This window comes from Humulus lupulus, chromosome 7 (genome assembly GCF_963169125.1).
Source record: "Humulus lupulus chromosome 7, drHumLupu1.1, whole genome shotgun sequence".
In the NCBI taxonomy this organism is placed as follows: domain Eukaryota; kingdom Viridiplantae; phylum Streptophyta; class Magnoliopsida; order Rosales; family Cannabaceae; genus Humulus; species Humulus lupulus.
In genome coordinates this window covers 184,118,141-184,138,709 of record NC_084799.1, presented here as the reverse complement: position 1 = coordinate 184,138,709, position 20,569 = coordinate 184,118,141, and positions in this window count along the sequence as shown.

Here is a 20,569-nt window from a genome sequence, read left to right as displayed (position 1 = left end):
GAAAAAAAGAGTTCTTGAGATAGTACAAGAGTTACCAAAAGAAAAGTAGCAGTGATAATGATATTACAAAGTAAAAAAAAAAGAGAGCAAGACTACTTCAAGGCCTCCTAAAGTGGGCACTCCACAAGGCCGCTCGAGCAACGGCCTGTTCACCAAAAGAGGAGAAGTCGAAATTAGGATCCTGCCTCCACACATTGTAAAGGGCACGATCTAAGGACCTGCGCTCGGTGGTGGCCCTCTCCGCTTCCAAGGAAGCATTCCTCTCCTGCGCTGACTGAAGCTCGGCCCTGAGGGCCTCGACTTCGGCCTCCAATTGGGTAACCCTCTGCTGAGACACGTCTGCAATGGCCTTGGCTTCCTGGAGCTTACGCTCCAAGCGAGTGACCTTGCCTTCTAACCTCTTAGTCTTGGCCCTTATTTCCTTCCTCTTCAATGACAAGCTGGAAAATTGGGTTTGGACCTCTGACAACTTAGCATTGGTTCCATTAAGCTCTTCCTCAAGCTCCTGCACTCGGGCTGTGAGGCAGTTCCTCTCAGCAGCAGACGCGGATAGGTTGTTAGACAAGTCAACAAACCGCATAGCCAACGTATAGGTCTACACAAAAAAAAAAGTTAGCAACAGCAGCAATAAGTGACAAAAGGAAAAAAGAATATATGCATAAACACCTATACATAATAGGGCCAACGCGAGGAGCAGGGACTCACCGAAGCCATGGAGCGCCTTAGGTTCTCCCCAAGGTCCGTTTGAGCCATGTTCCCAAGGCCACTCCAGTCGGATACAGAGAGGCCCGAGGCAAGCTGGATGTATCGCTGTCCGAACGACGTTGCCATCCGAGTCACCCAGGGCTCCCCATCCGTACTAGGGGCACCTGGCTGGATGGGGACAAACGACCCACTTGCCGATGCGGGAGGAGGCGCGGTGGATGTGGAATGCCGAGGCTCTGATAGATCAAAGGGGGGGGGGACCGCAAGGCCGACGAAATCAGCCCCCGGTGATCCGATGTCATGAAGAGCCTGAGAGGCGTCGTGGCCCTCAGGGTTAGGGTAAATACTACACCCCAGAATGTCCTGCTGGTCTTGTGAGGGAGGGGATATGTCCGGATCATAAGGAGCACATGGAGGACACCCCCAAGGAGATGGAGGCGGTTGGTGGAATCCCCCACGGTCAAGGGGGGCCTCCTCCGGCCCCTCCTCATCCTCATCGTCATCCGGGCAAGGCTCAGCCAAGGTCTCCTTCATCTTCGAGGACCCAGAGATGGTCCACAACAACTTGGGGTTAGAGACGGGAGTTAGCTTGTAGCGGTTCAGATTCTTTACGGTGAAAAGGCGCGCCGCCTCTTTCCTGGCAGGATTGGCGGTGAGGAACCGTCTCATGTCTTTCGCTTCCAACCCAACAACGAAGGGTTCGGCGAATCGCTCTGTGCAATACGAGCCATTGTCGGTGTGAGCGTAAGGCACAGAACCATAAGTTGCAAAAAAAAAAAGAGGAAGTGATGATCAGAGTACTTACTGGGAGTGGTCCGGAACTCCTCACAGACAGAGAGTGGGCCTTCCACGAAGAAAAAGTCCCGCTTCCAAGCACCCGGTTAGACACCGAACCCTCTATCAAAGAGGCCCCGCTGTTGGCTTTTTGGAAGTAGTAAAAGACTTTTGAATTATGGAGGGGCATAAGGTTGTAGAGGAAATGCACCTCGGTGGCCGTAGGGGTGCGTTTCAACAATTTCATGTATGCAATGAAAAGGCAGCTCAAAGTCAGCCAGTCGTTGGGTGTCAGCTGAAGCGGGGCCAGATCGAAGTAGTTGAGGATTGCAACAAAGAACGGGTGCAGCGGAATGGTACCACCCGCTTTTAGAATTTGCTCGCTGAGGGCCACGAAGTCGAGCCTAGGGCGGTCAGCTCGGCATGCCTCCAAAGGGGCGTATAGAGCATAATCTGGAGGGGCACGATAATCATTCACGATGTCTATCAGTTTGTTGTCGGACACGCGCGACACCAGCTCGGACGCTAGTAAAGGGGCATTGTCTTGCTCGTGGGTAGACACCTGTCGGCGTGCCTTCGGCATATCTGCAAAATCAAAAGAAAAATGTGAGGAAGAGACAGAACACTTGACCCTCCATTTTTTCTTTCTAGCAAGAGTTTTCCATCGAGGGAGCGACCGCGGAAGTGCTAAGCTAGGAAAAACTGAGACTAGGGGCTAAGGAGAAGCATGAGCGGCCCCCTGACAGTCATCAGGCGAAGGTGGGCTGGAAGGCTCAGGCGGAAGGTGTCCCTCCATAAACTCTAACTCCCACTGCAATTCAAAAAGGGTCATCCTAAGGCTCGCTACGTGGTCACTAAGGTCTGGGGGGGAAGGTCCTCCGTCTCCTCTCGACACTGAGTCAATTTCGCTCTCCACCACCCAAATTTTACGCCTAAGTTCAGCCATGTACTCAAGGTGGCGGATGCGGGCCTGCCTTAAGGAGTCATAGTCCTGGTGAGGGTTGCCCTCAGGGGACTCTGAGTCTGAGGACAGCCCCTGGGGGTATGTCGGACGGGCCGTCACTGGCCATGAAACCACGTCCCAACAGCAAAAAGGGGTTCACGTATAAACGAGAGAAAGGCTACAAAACACAAAGGAATAGGCTTAACATCTCTAGATGCAAACGCCCTAAATGGCCCACTACAGGGTATAAAAAAAAGAGGAGGGGCGTGCATATGGTCAAAATCACTACAAGCTCAGGCTAAGGTACCCCATCCCGAGTACTGCTAGTTTGGACTCGATAAAAAAATAAAAGGGAGAAGGAAAGAAAATATACCTCAAGCGATTAAGAGAGCGAAGTTGGGGTCCAAAGGAGGTCGAGGAGCAAAAAGCACCAAAGAGTCGAAAATGCGCGTCTGCAAGAATGAACCAGAAAGATGTGTTAGTCACTAAGTAGACACACCAAGAAATTAGATCATATGTAAAAAAAGAAAAAAAAATGAAGTGAAAAAATAAAACAAATGAAACAATGGCAAAAATGGGGTTGTGGGGGATTGAACCCCTACCTCTTGAAAAAGGAAGAGCCCTCAAAACCACTAAGCCAAGGAAGTAAGGTGGAAATATTAAGCCATGCATGAAGGCCTATTTATAAGAACTAAGCGAATAGTCTACAAGAGCACCTAAAGGTGCTCTCCTAGACTGGGGGGGAAGTGTTGATGCACAAAATCTCACCAAGGGAAAATATGAGATTTATGACATGAAGCCCCCATTTTCACGACGTAGACGCTAAGATGCCATGGCCACGCATGGCCCCGCTCGGACGCCCAGGCGCGAGGCTGCTGGCTTTGCTCGGCCACCTCGGCGCGAGGCGCCATGACCTCGCTCGGCCCCTCTCCGCCACCCAGGTGCGTCTCGCCCATGTGGCCTCAACCGCCTCGCTCAGATGCCTAGGCGCCAAGTGGCCTCGCATGGCCACGCCCCATGCACACGGCCGTGCCACTTGAAGGGCCTCGCGAGATGCCTCGGCCACGCCACCCAAAAGGCCTCGCCTCGACATCATGGCCTCGTGGGGGCCTCGCCGAAGTGTGCCCGAGTGGCCTTGCTGGGCCTCGCCGAAGCATGCCTGAGTGGCCTCGTGGGGGCCTCGCTGAAGTGTGCCCGAGTGGCCTCGCTGGGCCTCGCCGAAGCATGCCCAAGTGGCCTCGTGAGGGCCTCGCCGAAGTGTGCCCGAGTGGCCTCGCTGGGCCTCGCCGAAGCATGCACGAGTGGCCTCGTGAGGGCCTAGCCGAAGTAGCCCTGTCATCACGCCTCGGCACCCATGGCCTCGTGGGGGCCACATCCGCAGCACTCACGGCCTCGCGCCCCAAGCGAACCACGCCACCAAGTGGCCACGCACAGGAGGCCTCGCGAAGGGGGCTCGCGAGCGTCGCGAGGGCCATGCCACCAAGAGGGTCATGAGGGAGGTGTCTCGTCTCATACCCTCAGACTTCTGACGGGGTCATATGCCTGTTACCCATGCTCGTAGGAGGCCTCGGGGTGCCTCAGACACCTCACGTCAAGGACTCGGGAACCTAGCCTCATGCCACCCCCATTACGCGCAATAAGTCTCCCATTCTCCATATCTCAGGACCCCGATGCTTAGGAGCCCGGGTATGGGTCGAATGGAACGTATTTGTACGATCTTGTACTAAGTACGGACACCCGTGCCAGCAAGGTAGTAGGAGTGATGGAATAAGAGATGTGGCCCGTACGTCTACGACCAGAAGTCAGAGTCGACACCACTACCACCTGCGCCACTATGCCTGCCACCACTCATTAGACATGGGTACAGACAAGTAGTGGAGACATCCTCCTGACACCTGCTCCTGTACTGGATGTACGACCATAACCACTGAAGCCACTCCCCTGACATAGTACTTATGTACCACTTGGTCTCCTGGACCACCATGTACCTAAGGCCATTATAGCCCCCTATAAAATGAACTCTAACTCCACCTGAAAAGGGGTTGGAAATTTTACTGTAGAAAAGGCTTGAGTTGAATGAAAGACTGAATTCTCTATTATTGTTCTATCACTGTTCTTGAGTAATTGTTTAAGTTTCTACAGCTTTTCCATTAGAGATCTTGATTTGATAATTTTTCCAACTCAACTTAGTTGACGAGTTCTCACCGTCAACAATATCCAAATAATATAACATATTTGGTGTTACAAATTTGTAACCTCCAAATATTACCCTTTATTGTGCAAATTGTTGTTACACAATATTGAGATGAATTTCATAAAAGCCATATGTGATATGGCTGTTAGAGATATGATTTTAACCCCAATAATGTGTTTTGGGAGTTACAAAATCATTTGGGAGGGTTTGGAACCGTTTGGAAAAACAACACAATTTTTGTGCTGAATTTGGTCAGTGGCTGCGGCTTGTGGGTCAGAGACCAGTGGTCGCGGCCACAGGCCAAAAACTGACCAAATTTTCAGTTTTTTCAATATTTGTTGAACGGTTCAAAAATCCAAATAACTCCCAAATCTCCCTTTTAATTCCATATTAATCCAATTAAACATTGGTAACAACCATGGGGGTTGGTGGAATTTTAAATTCAAAGGGTGTCTCTAAACTCTATAAATAGGAGCCTATAGCTCACTTGTAAGACATAACTTTTCTATCCACTAGAGCACTTGGCTAGAAACACCTTGAGGCTTGATAATTCCAGAAAGCTTTTCCAATATCTGAGAGAGATCCCTTAGTGCTTGAGTTAGGGGGAAATAAGCTTTTGGACAAAGGTTTTATACCTTGTTCAAGTTGGTGATCCCCAATCCTCTTCACTTAGTTGTGTAAGTGATAGTTTGGTTTTGTTTCTGTTCTTCTTTCTATTGCATTGTTTTCTACTTATTCTCTTGTTCCTATTACTTGCATTTCTTGTTCAAAGGTTGTAATCTTCTTTTCTTTATTTCAAACATTTTGGTTTACTTGTAACATTTTTCTTTGAGTTGTATTTCCACCATTCTCTTCTTCATCATCATCTTCTCCCTTTCTTTGGTTTATTTGTATTTTCAGTTATAGAGTTGTAACCTTATTTAATCAATCTATATTTACTTGTAATATTATTGCATAGAGTTGTAATATTATAATCATTTCCATTGAGGCAAAACAATATTTTCTTAACACAATTAAGGATTTCTAAAGGCTCCCAAGGGAAAAATTGATATTTCTCACCTATTTCGTTAATCATAATTAACACTCTCCAATTCCCGCTATTCTCGATGTTCTCAAACACTAACAAATCATATGTCGTTACCCTTTAATTCCCGACAACACTCTAATCATTAAAATCACCCCGAGACTCACCCCGAGCCCCGAACTTAAACCTGTTATGACTAGACCGCTAATTAATATTCAAAGATCGTCTCATGCCGAATAGCTCGAACAAATCCACATTATATTGTGGTCTCAACAATAGGTCACCAACATGCATACAATTATACAATCACGCCCTCAACAGGCCAAATTACCAAAACACCCCTGTAATAAAATGTGGACCCACATGCATGCATTTAACATCATATTATAATATAATTCACATAAACATTCATATAATTATTTAATGACATAATTAAACAATTATGGCCCTCCAAGCCTACTAATCCAGCCATTAAACCACATTAGGGATTTTGGGGCATGGCACTTTACCAACTAATCCATACTCAATATCATGTCGAAGTCAGTCATAACCAACTCTATCAAATCCACTGACAACTCCCTGCCCTCCACTGTCGCTGGCAAAGATCTGGCCCATCTCTTGGATACCACTAATTCCCCAGTCGGTAACAAAGTTCCAAACCCCATAGCATAAAAATCACAGGGTCTACAAAGTCTATCAATAATAATACTAGCAACAAAAGAATGTTTAGCACCAGAGTCAATCAAAACAATATAAGGGGATCCAGCACTAAGAATCTGACCTGTAACAACTGAGGGAGAAGCCTCAGCTTCTGCTTGTGTCAATGCGAACACTCGAGCTGGGGCTCAGCTGTACGCTTTCTTGGGTTCTTCCTTTCTTGCTTTAGGGCAATCTTTCTTAAAATGACCCACTGCTCCACACAAAAAGCAGGCCTTTGAACAAAACTCTCCCAAATGATGCCTCTTGCATCTAGGGCATTCAGGACAAGTCTTCCAGGCTTCACTACCACCTTGACGACCCATTGAAAAACCACGAGGTCACCTATCAAAACTTGGAACTGGGAAGGTGTCAAGAACCTTCCTCTTCTGCTCACTGGGGCCTCCACCTCTACTTGAACCCAAAAAAGGAGAAGTTGTTCTCCTAAACTCCTTTGTGGCTGCATTATCTCGCTAGATCTTGTTCTCTGCACTCTCAGCTGTGAGTGCCTTCTCAACCACCTGTGCATAGGTAGTAACCCCAGCCACAGTGGTAATGTGAACATCATGGGCTAACCTAGGCTGTAGCCCCTAGAGAAATCTCTCCCTCCTGGTCCCATCAGTGGGCACTAGTTCCATGGCAAACTTTGCCAAACAATCAAACTTCAGGGCATACTCAGTCACTGACAAACTCCCTTGAAGCAATCTCATAAACTCCTCAGCTTTTTTCGCCCTGATGGCATTGTTGTAGTACTTCTCATTGAACAGAGTCTGAAACTCTTCCCACCTCAGGGCATTGACGTTTCTGGTCTGGGTTATAGCCTCCCACAAAACTCGGGCATCCTCCTGAAACATATATGTGGCACAAGCCACCCTCTCATTACCAATCACCCTCATGAAGTCCAGGATGGTGGTAATCATGCTCATCCACTGCTCGACTTTAGCAGGATCTGCACTACCTTCAAACAATGGAGGTTGCTACTTTCTGAACCTTTCATAGAGAGGCTCCCATTTACTACCAACCTCTAGCAGTTGCTGGCATCGATACAGGAGGTACCTCAGACACACTGGCCACTGTAGGAGCTTGCTGTTGCCTCAAGAGGTAGAGTTCTTCTCCCTATCTCAACACTGTAGCCTGCAGATCATTGAATAATTATTGCCAGTTTCTAGGAGCTGGCAGTGGAATCTGTCCCTGGTCATTCTCTTGAACCTGATTATTATTATTTTGGCCTCGATCACTCTGGCTGGCTGATGTATTTGTCTGCTCTGGATTCATTCTTATCAACTTAAACCTTGCTAAAACAATAGTCGATACGGCCAGTCAGGTAGTGCTAACTAAACCTCTTGCCGCCTTACGGTCCAAGAATAAGCAGATAACTCTCATATTCAACTGTCATACAAATAGATACATGATTATAGCATTTAGCACTTAACATGTATCACATAATAATTCACAATGAACATTACTAATGAGTATGTTCCAGAAATTTCAGTACTATTTAGCACATGGTTGCTGAAGATGCAATATTCAAGGCACATGTTTAACATGGTGTCTCATGTAAATAGGTAAAGTATTTATACTTTATTTAAGCAGTTATACACATAACTACATAAATAGTTACCAAACCATGAGTCGAGCTTGTCTTCAGTGCTGAGTGTACATGCCCAGCCAGTCTACAAGAACCCTAACCTTGGCATGCTCTGATACCAAGTTGTAATGCCCTGGTTACCCCAAGACCGTTATGGTGAACGTTGAACAGTAAATTTAACTCGCTACCCGAGTCCTTTGGTTAAAAACGTGCTTCTAGGTGTTATTAACAAATTAAGGTCGAAAACCAATCAAAAGGAAATGATATATTTTATTTAAAACATAAAACTGTTCATGGGCCCATAAAAATATTTACATGTTATTTACAACTCAAAAGGGTCATTACAGTTTAAATTTACAACTCCTCGACCTAAGCGACAAAAATAGGGTAAACCCCCTAGTTCCCCTGAGAACTTATTGGCCGTGCTAGGTTTGAAGTTTAAGATTCTCACTCACATGGTCATGATGAGAGGCAAACTGCCTTTGAAAAAGCTTCAGGAGAAAACACCCATAGGTAAATCACCGCTAAAAATCCAGATTTACTTTAAAGTAATGTTCAAGGCTCCAAGGATCCTTGATTTGTTGTTGGGTTTCTTTGATAGGAGCTTTGATAATGTATTTTGATTTTCTTGCTACATTTCAATTTTCACAGTTATGATATAAACTGACATCTGCTCTTTTTTTAGTAGCTTGGGGCGACAATGGCAATAAAGTGAGGATGGATTTCCTGATATGATTCATTCTTGGTGATGGAAAACTACGCCAAAGATGGGAAAGACAAAGAAGCTAACCTAGAGATGAGTTTCACAATGGGGTTTATCAAATTTGTCCATTTTTTTTATTAATGATAGTTCGATCTATGATTTGTTTTGAAATTGATGTTTGTGATTAGAGGGATGGAAAAATGAAGGACGAAAAATGGTTGGGGAGATGGTTTTAAATTTGATGTTTATAATTTTAGTAAATAATTATAAGAATATGAATGGTGACTTTGGATTATCAGTAGCATATTCATCGCCTAGTGTTGTTGCATCTCATCAATTTGTGTTTGAGTATATGTCAACGTTGTTTCTAGCTACAATAAATACAAAGAAAAATATATTAGTTAATTATTAATTTGATTATATTTATATATAGTTTATGTAATAATCATTTCCTTTAGTAAGGGGTATTTTGGTAATTTGGCTTGGGTCTAGAGAAATATGATAAACTTTTTATTCTGATATGATATGTGATATGTAATTTGTTAATCGTGATTGTTATGTATGATTTATGTTATGAACTTGTCAGTTCGATCGCACAAGTGTTCCTTCAAGTGTCAGGGGCCAAAAGGAATAATAGCTGAGTTATGGGGTTCAAAGTGGAATTTCAGGTTCTATGGTAAAAATTGCAATTTATGAAAGCTAAAACTATTAGCTTAAGGAAAATTACTAAAGAAAGCTTAAGTGAATGCATAAGGAAGTTTAGATGGGGGATAGGATGAGAATTGTGTATTTAATGATTATTAGTCAGAATAAATAAAATTTGGACATTAGGATTAGGTTTTCACATTGGCAGTCATGTCTCTTCATGAACACATTAGGTCATCATATCACGAGACACTTCTCTCACTCTTGATTTAATAACTTTGAGGCTTAAGGAAATTGGACGAGGACCGTGGTGTTTGATTTGACAGACTAGAGGTTGTCAAAAAGGGCAAGGAGTTGGGATTGGTGGCTGAAACATTGATGTATAAGTTCTTTAAACAATGTTATATAAGTTTTATGGAAAATTTAGGTTTGGTGATGAAAATGGTTAATGAGTATGGTAGTTGGTAAATTTATGTTTATTAGACGTCTATGATTGATCTTATTTGAGTTATAAGTGTTAAAAACATGTTAGGTTGCTTGGGTATGTGATTTAAGTCGAAACTTTACTATTTGGGGGTTGAAAATTTGGTTAAAATCGCTTCTGTGATTTCTGGGTTTTGAATGAGTGCGACCTTGCCCTGCTAGTGGCGGGACCACGCTACTCGCAAAGAAAGTATAAACTCTCTATGAGTGCAACCATGCCTAGGCACTGGCGCGACCGCGCTGCTAGCCCAGAAATGAGATTTTTTAGTTTTGTATTTTAATTTTGATTATATTTAGTATCTCCGGTTAGGGGTTTTGTATAACATGGTTTAGGACCTTCTTAAGAGTATTTTGAGTATGAGTTGACCTTAGAAGGGGCTTGGGTGTATTATTATTACGATATTGGTTTAACATGGAAACAAAAGGTTTTGGTATATGATGTGACTAGGCTTGCTAAGGATATTTGAATGGACATGTTAGTGTGTGTGGATTGCTATTGCTATTGAGGTAAGAAGAGTGGACACCTGCACACAAGGTGTGCGCTTGACATACTCTCTTACGGTAGAATTTTTTTGATCATGTTCTATGTATGAATATGTTTCATGTATATGTTAAATTCATGTATGATGTGCTTGCTTGACATGCTTACGTTATTAAATGCATGCCTACGTTACGAAAATTGCAGACTTACGATGTATTAAAATTGCATGCTTACGTTGTTTAATGCTTGATTGCACAATTGAGCATTTATTCTGGTCTACGTTCTTTTGAGTGATTTTTATGTGTTTATGATTATATATATTTTTTATTTTGATCATGATGTTATTAATATGTTACCTAGTTAAGATTCAGGGGTTGTATCCTACACAACTCTTCATTCTGGACTTTGGCTCATGGGTACTCTGTGTTACAAGTAAAGGCAAAGAGGTTGTTACATCGCAATAAGTTGGAGAACTTTGGCGAAATGTGTACATGTCCCGGACATAATGATCGTTAGGAGTTAGGCCTATTTGGAATTTGTTATGGGTTAGTTTTAAAGACCTCTTTTATTTAGTATTTATGAGTTTGGCTTTATAATTTAAGTTTTATGTTTTGGGTAAAAATTTTTATTTTTGTTTAATGTTAAATATGGGAATCCGAATTTTCTTTTCTTTTCAAAGAGTTTTCAATTGTGTTTGATTTGAATTTCTTTTTCAATTTATTTATTAGATGGGTACGTTAATGCCTCAAGAAATTGGGGCGTTACAATTTTGTATTAGAGCCAATGTTTTGTTATTTGTTGTATGTCCTGACATGTACTCTCGCCTCTGAAGACAAGCTTGACTTATTACACTGTTAGCTTTATTTGTGTTTGATTCATTACGTTACTATTTTCCTTATAAATTTTAGTTCTTTACCTGCATGTATAGAGTTGCTAATATGGCTAGGGTGCTTAAAGTTACTAAGATTCGGTTGAATAAGTCTCAACAAAGAAAGCTAGCAAGGAGGATAAGAAAGATAGGAAAGATTAAGATGCAGCGTTTTGTGGAATGGAGCATCGACGAGTTAGCCGACCATTTCATGACAGTCAACCGACGCATTCAAGGCGTGATCTGGGAAGGAGGATTACTAAGCTGTAAGAAGAAATATATGTACTCAAGAATACGATTTTCTCAAGGAAGATGCAAGAAGATCTTGATGTTGTTTGGAAACAAATTCATGAAAGGAATTCGGAGGGCACTAAGTATAATCATACCATTATGGCGTACACAAGACAATGGGGTTTTGAGCTGGCACCGAACAATTTGATAAAGGAATCACCGTGGAGTTGATGGACAAGCTAATAAATTCTTATCCTATACATAGCATGTTGCTTTAGATGCTACACAACATGCCATTTGGTTTTAGTTGATTGTTTCTTTGTATTGGGTTCAAATTTTGTGGATGATGGGTGTATGAACATATTCTGGTTTGATGAATGAATGAAGTTAGTTGTTTGATGAATTGAAAGAGTATTATGGTTTTTGGTCTGGAAAAAAATGCACTAAGATATATTGTTGGTTACATGAACGAATTGAAATCATGCATCCTAAAAGATTGGTGCGAATGAATGTTGGAGTTAACCGCAATCTCGGCAATCAACTTGCCATAAGGTCAAATACGTGAGCAAAATACAATGGTAACCCTGCTGATGGGAGGAATAAGTGTGATGCCAATCCTTAGAGAGACTATCAGAGATTAGAAGCATGGTTTATTTCCATGTAAGAGGACATAAGGAGGCAGGCAGAAGAGTTAAGGGAATTGAGGCAGTAGAGGTAGCAACAAGCACAACCAATGCAAGTAATTAGAAATATTCAGTAACCTCTAGTGCCAATTGCAACTATTCCTAAAGTTAGATATCATTTAGAGCCGATGTATGAAAGGTTCAGAAAGCAGCATCCTCCAGTGTTTGAAGGAAGCATTTCTAACGTCCTCCTAATCCAGTACCCTTACACTATGTACTTTAAATAGTGTCAGACTTGCTAATCAAGTCATTTTGTTATAAACATGTAACTGAGGTTAATGTCAAGGATTAGGGTTAAAAATTTTGGTCAAAGGAACCGTTGACTTTTCATTTAAAATTTTAATACATACACGGGATCCCAAAATGTTACAAACAAATGTTTAAAAAAGTATATACAAATTAAAAGTTACAACCAGCCAGCTTAAGCAGCAAAATAAGGGACACAACCCTAGTTCCTTTGAGATATCCTCAGTTGTGGTGGACGAGCAGCTGCATATGTACACACATAGCACCCGTGAGCCATGGCTCAACAAGAAAACTTAAACATGTGCATGAATAGTAAATATAGATTCCAAATACATATCTAGCATGCCTAGCAGTAATAACTTACTCATGCATGCATACAATTATAAAAAAATGTTCATTGGAACATTCTGGAGCTCGTTGCTCTGAATAGATGACCATAAAGTCAGCATGGGGTCTTATGCCCTAGGTATGTGACCATAGAGTCACCTGGGCCTTTGCCCTTAGCTCTTAGTGTAATGCCCCAAATTTCCTAATAAGGTTTAGGACCTTGATTAGGAGGTCGGAAGGGCCATAAATGATTTATTGTGCTATTTAATGATCATATGCATGTTCATGTGAATTATATTATTATATGATGGTAAATGCATGCATATGGGAGTATTTATAATTATAAGGGTATTTTGGTAATTTGGCCGCTGTGGGCGTAATTGTGTATCTTGGGTGCATGGTTGTGATTAATTAATATAGCCACATTATAAGGCGGATTGGTTCGAGCTATTCGGCATGAGACGATCAGGAGATGTAAGTGTTCGGTCTAGTCATAACGGGCATAAGTTCGGGGCTCGGGGTGAGTCTCGGGGTCACTTTGATGATTAGAACATTACTGGGAATTAAAGGGTAATGGGATATGATTTATTGGTATTTGATAATTTTGAGATTAGCGGGAATTGGAGAGCGTTAATTATAATTAACGGTATAGGTTGGAAAGGAAAATTTTGCCCTTGGGGTGGCTTTAGGAACCTTAAATGACCTAGGGGCATTTAGGTCATTTGGATTGGATTTATATGACTTTAAGGCTATGGAAAACAGAACCAAAAACATAGCCCATCCTCATCTCCTCTTCTTCTTCTCCCGTACATGTTTTCCCCTTCATTTTTCTTTGAATTTTGAGAGCCCAAATTGAGGAGTTAAGCTAGGAGATCAAAGGTGGGAGCTTAGGAACTTGATTCAACCATTAAAGGGGATTCAAAATCAAGTTTGAGGTAAGTTCCAGCCATTAGTTTCATGGTACACTCTGTTTTGGGTTTAAACTTTCAGCTTGTGATTTCATGGTAAATAGTTGGAATTAATGGAAGTTTAGTTGATGTTTAACTTGGGTTTTGATGTGGGTGAGTTGTTGATAATGTTTAGTGGTTGAATTTGGTGTTAGGTTGAGGTTTGGAACCGGTTTGAAGGGTTGGTTCCGAGGGAAAACGCATAGGAAAGCAAGCTGGTGCTTGCTAGTTTTGGTAATGGGCCGCGACACGGCTATGGTGAGCCGCGGCCTACGTGCGTTTTTGTGAAGGAAATGGTTCTGTTAGAGGGGTGAGCCATGGCATGGCTCTGGTGAGTAGCGGCCCATCAGAGCATTTTTGGCCAGAAATGTGTTTTTAGCTTGGGGATGCTACCCATAGGCCTCGGGGTTGATCCTACTACCCGGTTAAGTGTGGATTGATGTCCCGGAGGCTAGATATTGGTTTGGGAACTTGTATTGATTATTTTTATTGATGATATCCTATATTTGGTTATGACTAGGTGACCGCTAAAGGACTAAAAGTTGATCGTTCTCAAGGGTCGTTTTTTAAATCATTCTAGCTCGAATCTGAGGTAAGAAAACTGCACCCTGTGTATATGTGACATGCATGGCTATTATTGGTGCATGTTGGTTGATTATTGAGTGTGACATGCATGGCTATTTTTTATGCATGTTGGTTGATTATTGAGTATGACATGCATGGCTATTCTTGATGCATGTTGGTTGACTATTGAACGTGACATGCATGGCTATGATTGGTGCATGTTGGATTGTTAAGTATAATGCATGTGATGCATGAGAAACATGTGATTAGGACATTCTTTGAGTACTGATTATGATATTGTTCAGAGCTTGTGCCTCTGGGTTTGTGAATGGTCCTAATTGTATTAATACTTGTTAAGTAAGCATGCTGAATACCTTGTTTATGGATATTGGATATGTGGCATATGTGTGGTGGCATGACTTACCTGTGTATGGCGCTGACTTATTAGTCAGAATGGGCAATGGTGTCAGATCCGTCTGTGAAGCTGTGACTTATTAGTTAAGTTCACAACGGGCTGAGCACTGGTCGTGTTTCATTGACCCAAGAGTCAGAAATGGCAGAGCGTTGTGAACGCCAGGCCAAATGAAGATTAGATCTAATCGAGGTCGGCATTGAATGACTCATATGGGGTATTAATGCGGGACCGACCGAAAGGTCAATGAAAACTATAAGCGCTTGCCTGGTCTAAGACCAGATGTTCATAGCCAGGGCATATGGCCCCGGTGACTGTTTGTCACATGGCTAGGGGACGTTGTCCATAGTTACGACTCTAGAGTCGGGAGGAAGGTTATGTTGGTGACCATTCACCATGCACCTGTCCTGATTGAACTTATGGAAGGACAACCTACTAGTTAAGCCCTGGTGACCCTATCGTCACATGGCTAAAGGGTGCTGACCCCACATTTGTGACTCTTGCGTTAGTCACCTATTTGTTTGGACTGTTGGTCCTGAATAATCATTACAATTACTGTTGATATTATATCATGTTATATTGTGTTTTCTTGCTGGGCTTTGGCTCACGGGTGCTATGTGGTGCACGTAAAGGCAAGAGGAAGCTGGACCATCCTTGAGTTGGAGAGCTTAGGTGATGACGTGTACATATGCAGTTGCTCGTTCACCACGGCCGAGGTTTAAAGAGGAACTAGGGTTGAACCCTGTTTTGCCGCATAGAACGACCTGTTGTAAATACTTTCTGTAATAGACTCTGAAACTATATTTTTGGGATCCCAATGTATATATTAAACGTTCTAGTGAAACGTTACATCTTAACCAAAAAATTTAATCCCTAAACCGCTAATCATACTTAGTTCACGATTTTGGCCAAATGACTCGATTAGCGAGTTTAGCACTGTTTATAAAGTACACCATAACGGTTCCTAGAGTTGGGGCGTTACACTTAGTAACTAGCCATAGAGATAGCCAAGCGCTTTGTTTTCCAAGTCACTAATACAAAATATATCCTCGAATATTCATTCCTGTTAACCGATAACCCGATAATTTATTAGATACCGAAAATACCCCTTGACTCACCCCAAGTCAGGTATTAGGTCCTGTTGTGACTTTCTCGCTAACTTGCTCCCTGGAATCATGTCGTGCCGAGTTACCAAAATATATCTACATAATAATTTGGTCTCACACATATATCACCTATATTCAAATATTCATGTAATAGGCCAAATTGCGAAAATTGCCCTTCTAATAAGAAACGGGCCCACATGCATATTTAATACACCCAAACATGCATATCTAGTCATATTATAATATAACTCACATAATCATATAAAGATACACATATATATAACATAAGCACATAATTTTCCATCGTAGCCCCCTAATCAAGGTCCTAAGCCTTATTAGGTAATTTGGATGTTACAACGTTGATCCATTGAAGGCTGAGCAATGCAGGAGCATGAAAGGAAATATCACGGATTTCATGCGAGTTGAAGGGAACAATAGGGTGGCTTGTGAAACTCACATGTTGAGAGATGAAGCAAGAATCTTGTGGGAAGTGACTCACAGGCAAGAGATGTTAATGCTATGACTTGGGCAGAATTTCAGCAAGCATTCCATGACAAGTATTATATTGTTGTGGTACGAGCTTCAAAGGTGGATGAGTTTGACACTTTGAGCCAATGAAATATGACAATGACTAAGTACACGTTGAAGTTTGACAGACTGGCTAATTATGCAGAAGATGTGGTGCCAACTAACATGACCACAGTGGATCGCTTTGTTCATGGATTTAAACCAATGATAGCGCGTGACGTGGAAATTGTATCAGTATGGGGTGACAAAACCCATTCTTAGGTAATGGAAAGGGCTCTCACTACTGAGAGAATGGAGGACATAATTTTGAAAGAAGGTGCTGCTAAGAGAGAGACAAAATAGAACACCTTCCATAGTCATAACTCGAATGATCAGAAAAGAAAAGGAAATACAATGTAGGGCAATCTAGTCAGGATAAAAGGGCTAAGGATAACAAGGGAAATAATCGCACTGGAAATAAGGAGTGGGTACGGTATCCGAAATGCGAGAAATGTAAGAAGAGTCATCCAGTGGAGTGTCGGGCAAACACATGCCACACTTGTGGCACGGAAGGGCATATCAAGAGAAAATTTCCACAAAATAGACAAGACAATGTTAAGGAACAACCTAAGAAGGATGATAAGCTGGTTCTAACACGTCTTTACACCCTCACTACAACACAAGAAGAAGGAAGTACTTCCGTGGTCTTAGGTCAGATTTCTATCGCTGAAATTGATTGTTATATTTTAATTGATTCTGTGGTCTCAGGTTAGATCTTTATCAAGAGAATATTGGATAGGTTTAATAGATCTTATTATATTCATGTTACAGGATTTGTGACCATGTTACCAATCAAGGAGGTGGTAATATTTAGGAAGTGGATTAAAGTTTTTCCTATGAGGGTAGATGGTAGAGAGTTGTATGTATAATTTGTTTAGCTTAGTATGCCTAATTTTGATGTTCTTCTCGAAATGGATTGGTTGACTAAGTATAACGCTACCATCGATTGTAAGAAGAAAATGGTAGTGATTACAATTATTTCAGCCTTAGAAGCGACGAGATTGGAGATTCCAATTATTTTAGCGTTGGAAGCTGGGAAGATGTTGCAACATGGAGATATGGGGTTCTTGGTGAGTGTGGTTGACACTGCAAGAATAGGAACGCAACGACTGAAAGACACAAAGATAGTACGGGACTACATGATGTTTTTTCGGAGGACTTACCAGGATTGCAACCACATCGAGAGACCGAGTTTACGATTGAACTGGCACCAAAAGTAGCACCATGAAAACCCTAGAATGCCGATGGAACTAAAGGAGTTTAAAGTTCAGCTGCAAGAACTACTCGACCTGTGATTCATTAGGACAAGTTACTCACCATGGGGAGCACCAATGTCTTTTGTGAATGCGTATGTGCATTGATTAGAGAGAGCTCAACAAGGTTACGATTAAGAATAAACAATATTTTTGATCAACTTCAAGGAAAGGCAGTCTTTTCAAAGATAAACTTGAGGCCGGGATACCATCAATTAAGGATTATGGAAGAGGACATTCTGAAGACGGCATTTCGTACAAGGTATTGTCACTACAAATTTTTGGTAATGTCCTTTAGACTTACCAATGCCCCGACAACATTTATGGATCTTATGAATAGGATATTTAAGGCTTTTTTTGGATATGTTCGTGTTAATGTTTATAGATGACATCCTGTTCTATTCGTGGACTGGGGAGGAACATGAAGAACATCTACAATTGACACCGCAAAGGTTAAGGGAGCACAAGTTGTACGCGAAATTCAAAAAGTGTGAATTCTGACTTTCTCAAGTGGCATTTCTAGGACACATTGTAAGAAAGGACGACATCGAGGTGGACCCAATAAAGATTGAAGTAGTAAAGGACTGGCCAAAACCAAAGAATGCAATGGAAGTGAGAAGTTTTTTGTGTTGGTAGGGTATTAGAGGAAGTTTGTAGAAGGATTTTCAAAGATTGCTACTCCATTGATTGAATGGACCAGAAAGAACATAAAGTTTGTTTGGGCAAAGGAATTTGAACGAAGCTTCCAGGAGCTGAAGGATAATCGCGGAAGGTAATGAAGCCTTCTGAGTTTGCCTAGAGCTCCTCGGAAGAAAGGTCTTACCCATATTAAATGTGCATCGCCTCCGGAGAAGTATGTTGTAACGTCCTCCTAATCCAGGACCGCTACACTGCGTACTTTAAATTGTGTTAGACTTGCTAATCAAGTTGTTTGGTTTAAAGTGTGTAACTATGGTTAATGTCAAGGGTTAAGGTTAACATTTTGGTTAAAGGAACCATTGACTTTTATTTAAAAAATTTCATACATTCATGGGAACCCAAAATATTACCACCAAACTTTTAAAAAGGTGTATGTACATCAAAAATTACATCTAGTCGGCCTAAGCGGCAAAAACAGAGCTACAACCCTAGTTCCTCTAAGAAACCATCAACCATGGTGGTCGAGCAGCCGCATATGTACACACCGCCACCAAAGCTCTCCAAATCATGGTTGGTCAAGCTTTCCTTTACTCTTACCTGCACCACAAAGCACCTGTGAGCCAAGGCTCAACAAGAAAACTCAACATGTGCATGAACAGAAAATACAGATTTCTAAATACTTGTCTAGCATGTCCACCAGTAATAACCTACTCATATAGTCATTCAGTTATAAATAAATGGTCATTGGACCAATTTGGGGCCACTTCCCTGAACAGTTGACCATAGAGTCAACCCCAGGGCCCTATGTCCTATGCCCTAGTTATGTGACCATAGAGTCACCTAGGGCCCTCGCCCTTAGCTCTGGGTAACTAGCCATAGAGCTAGTCCAGCGTACCTGGCGCTTTAATGTTTCAACGACCATAGGGTCGGCCAATGTAATAGTATGATGCTAGTATAGGCCTAAGCCTTTCGACCAGCGTGTAGTGCGCTATTGCCGTCCTTGACTAATAAGTCAAGCCCTGATCCAGGTGTTCAAATATCAACACAGAAACAGATATGGATAGGCATACCCCAACAAGATAAACACGCATACATGTTAATCACATAACATCATCAGGTAACCGTAATCATAGTAATAATCATGCTTACTTAACGGGGCCAAGCCCTAGCCATGCAAGCCATGCGAACAGTCATGCAACACTTAGTAAAGAATATTTGAGTATGTTTAACCAATAAGTGAATAATAACTTAAACATAAACATTCCCAGGGGCCCAAGCCCTAATCACAATTATTATTAACAATCGAGCCAAGCCCTGATCACATATAACACGTATTGGGTGCAGTTTTCTTACCTCAGGTTTGAGTATAGCGTAAAATAAGAATGACCCTCGAGCATGATCCTGATTCTGAGCCCCTAGCGATAACCTAATCACAACCATAATATAGGATTCCATCAATAATGACCAAATAAAGGCCTTCGGACCGAGTCCTAGCCATTCGGGCCTCGAACTCTACCAAACCGAGTAGTAGAATCGATCCCGAGCCCTAAGGAATAGATTCCCGTCACTAAAAACTCACCAAGGCCAAAATAGCTCACGTGGGCCGCGAGTTGCCTTGAGTGTCACAATCCACCCCTCAGGGCAGAGGCCCTCCTCCTTTGGTAAAATGACACGGGCCGCGACCTGCCCTTGAGGGTCATGGTGTGCCTCCTAGACAGAGGCCTCCCAAGGCCCTGAGTTCGGTTGAGTATCGACCCATCAAGAACAAAGCCGCGACTTGGCCCTGCGAACCCAGATTTCCTTCATTTTTCGACAGCCAAATCAAACTAAAACTATCCAAATTTCACCCCAAAACTATAATTCAACCATCACAACAGCTTTAATATCTTCTAAGTATCAAAACTCAACTAAAACCTAGTTGCAAAACTATTCAAACTATCAAATTCAACTCTTGAGGTATAAGGTTCAAGAACACCTCAAGAACAACTATGAATTCAAATAAAATTCAGTTACAATAAAGATGAAAACATTACCTCAGTTATGAACGGTGATCCCTTAGCCACAAGCTATCTGAGTTATAATCCCAAGCCTTCAATTCTTTTGTTTCCAGCCACAATCCTCTTAATTCTTCAAGAAAACTAGCTTAAGGAAGCTTAGAGAGAAAGAGAGTGTGTGTGTGAGAGAGAGTGAGTTGGCCAGTGAAGTATTTTTGTGTGTTTCTTTATGTTTCATAAGGCTTAAGTTTTACTTAAGCTAATCCCGAGGCTTGAGGTACCAAAATCGTCCCCGACGACAAAATGGTCAAAATCCCCAGTATTCCCTCCTATTCTCTCTAACTTCAAATATATCCCCAATTATTCACTCCCATTGCCCGATAACCCAATTTAATGCCAAATACCTAAAATATGCCTTGACTCGCCCCGAGTTGAGTATTGGGTCCCGTTGTGACTTTCTCGCTAACTTGCTCTCTAGGATCGTCTTGTGCCGAGT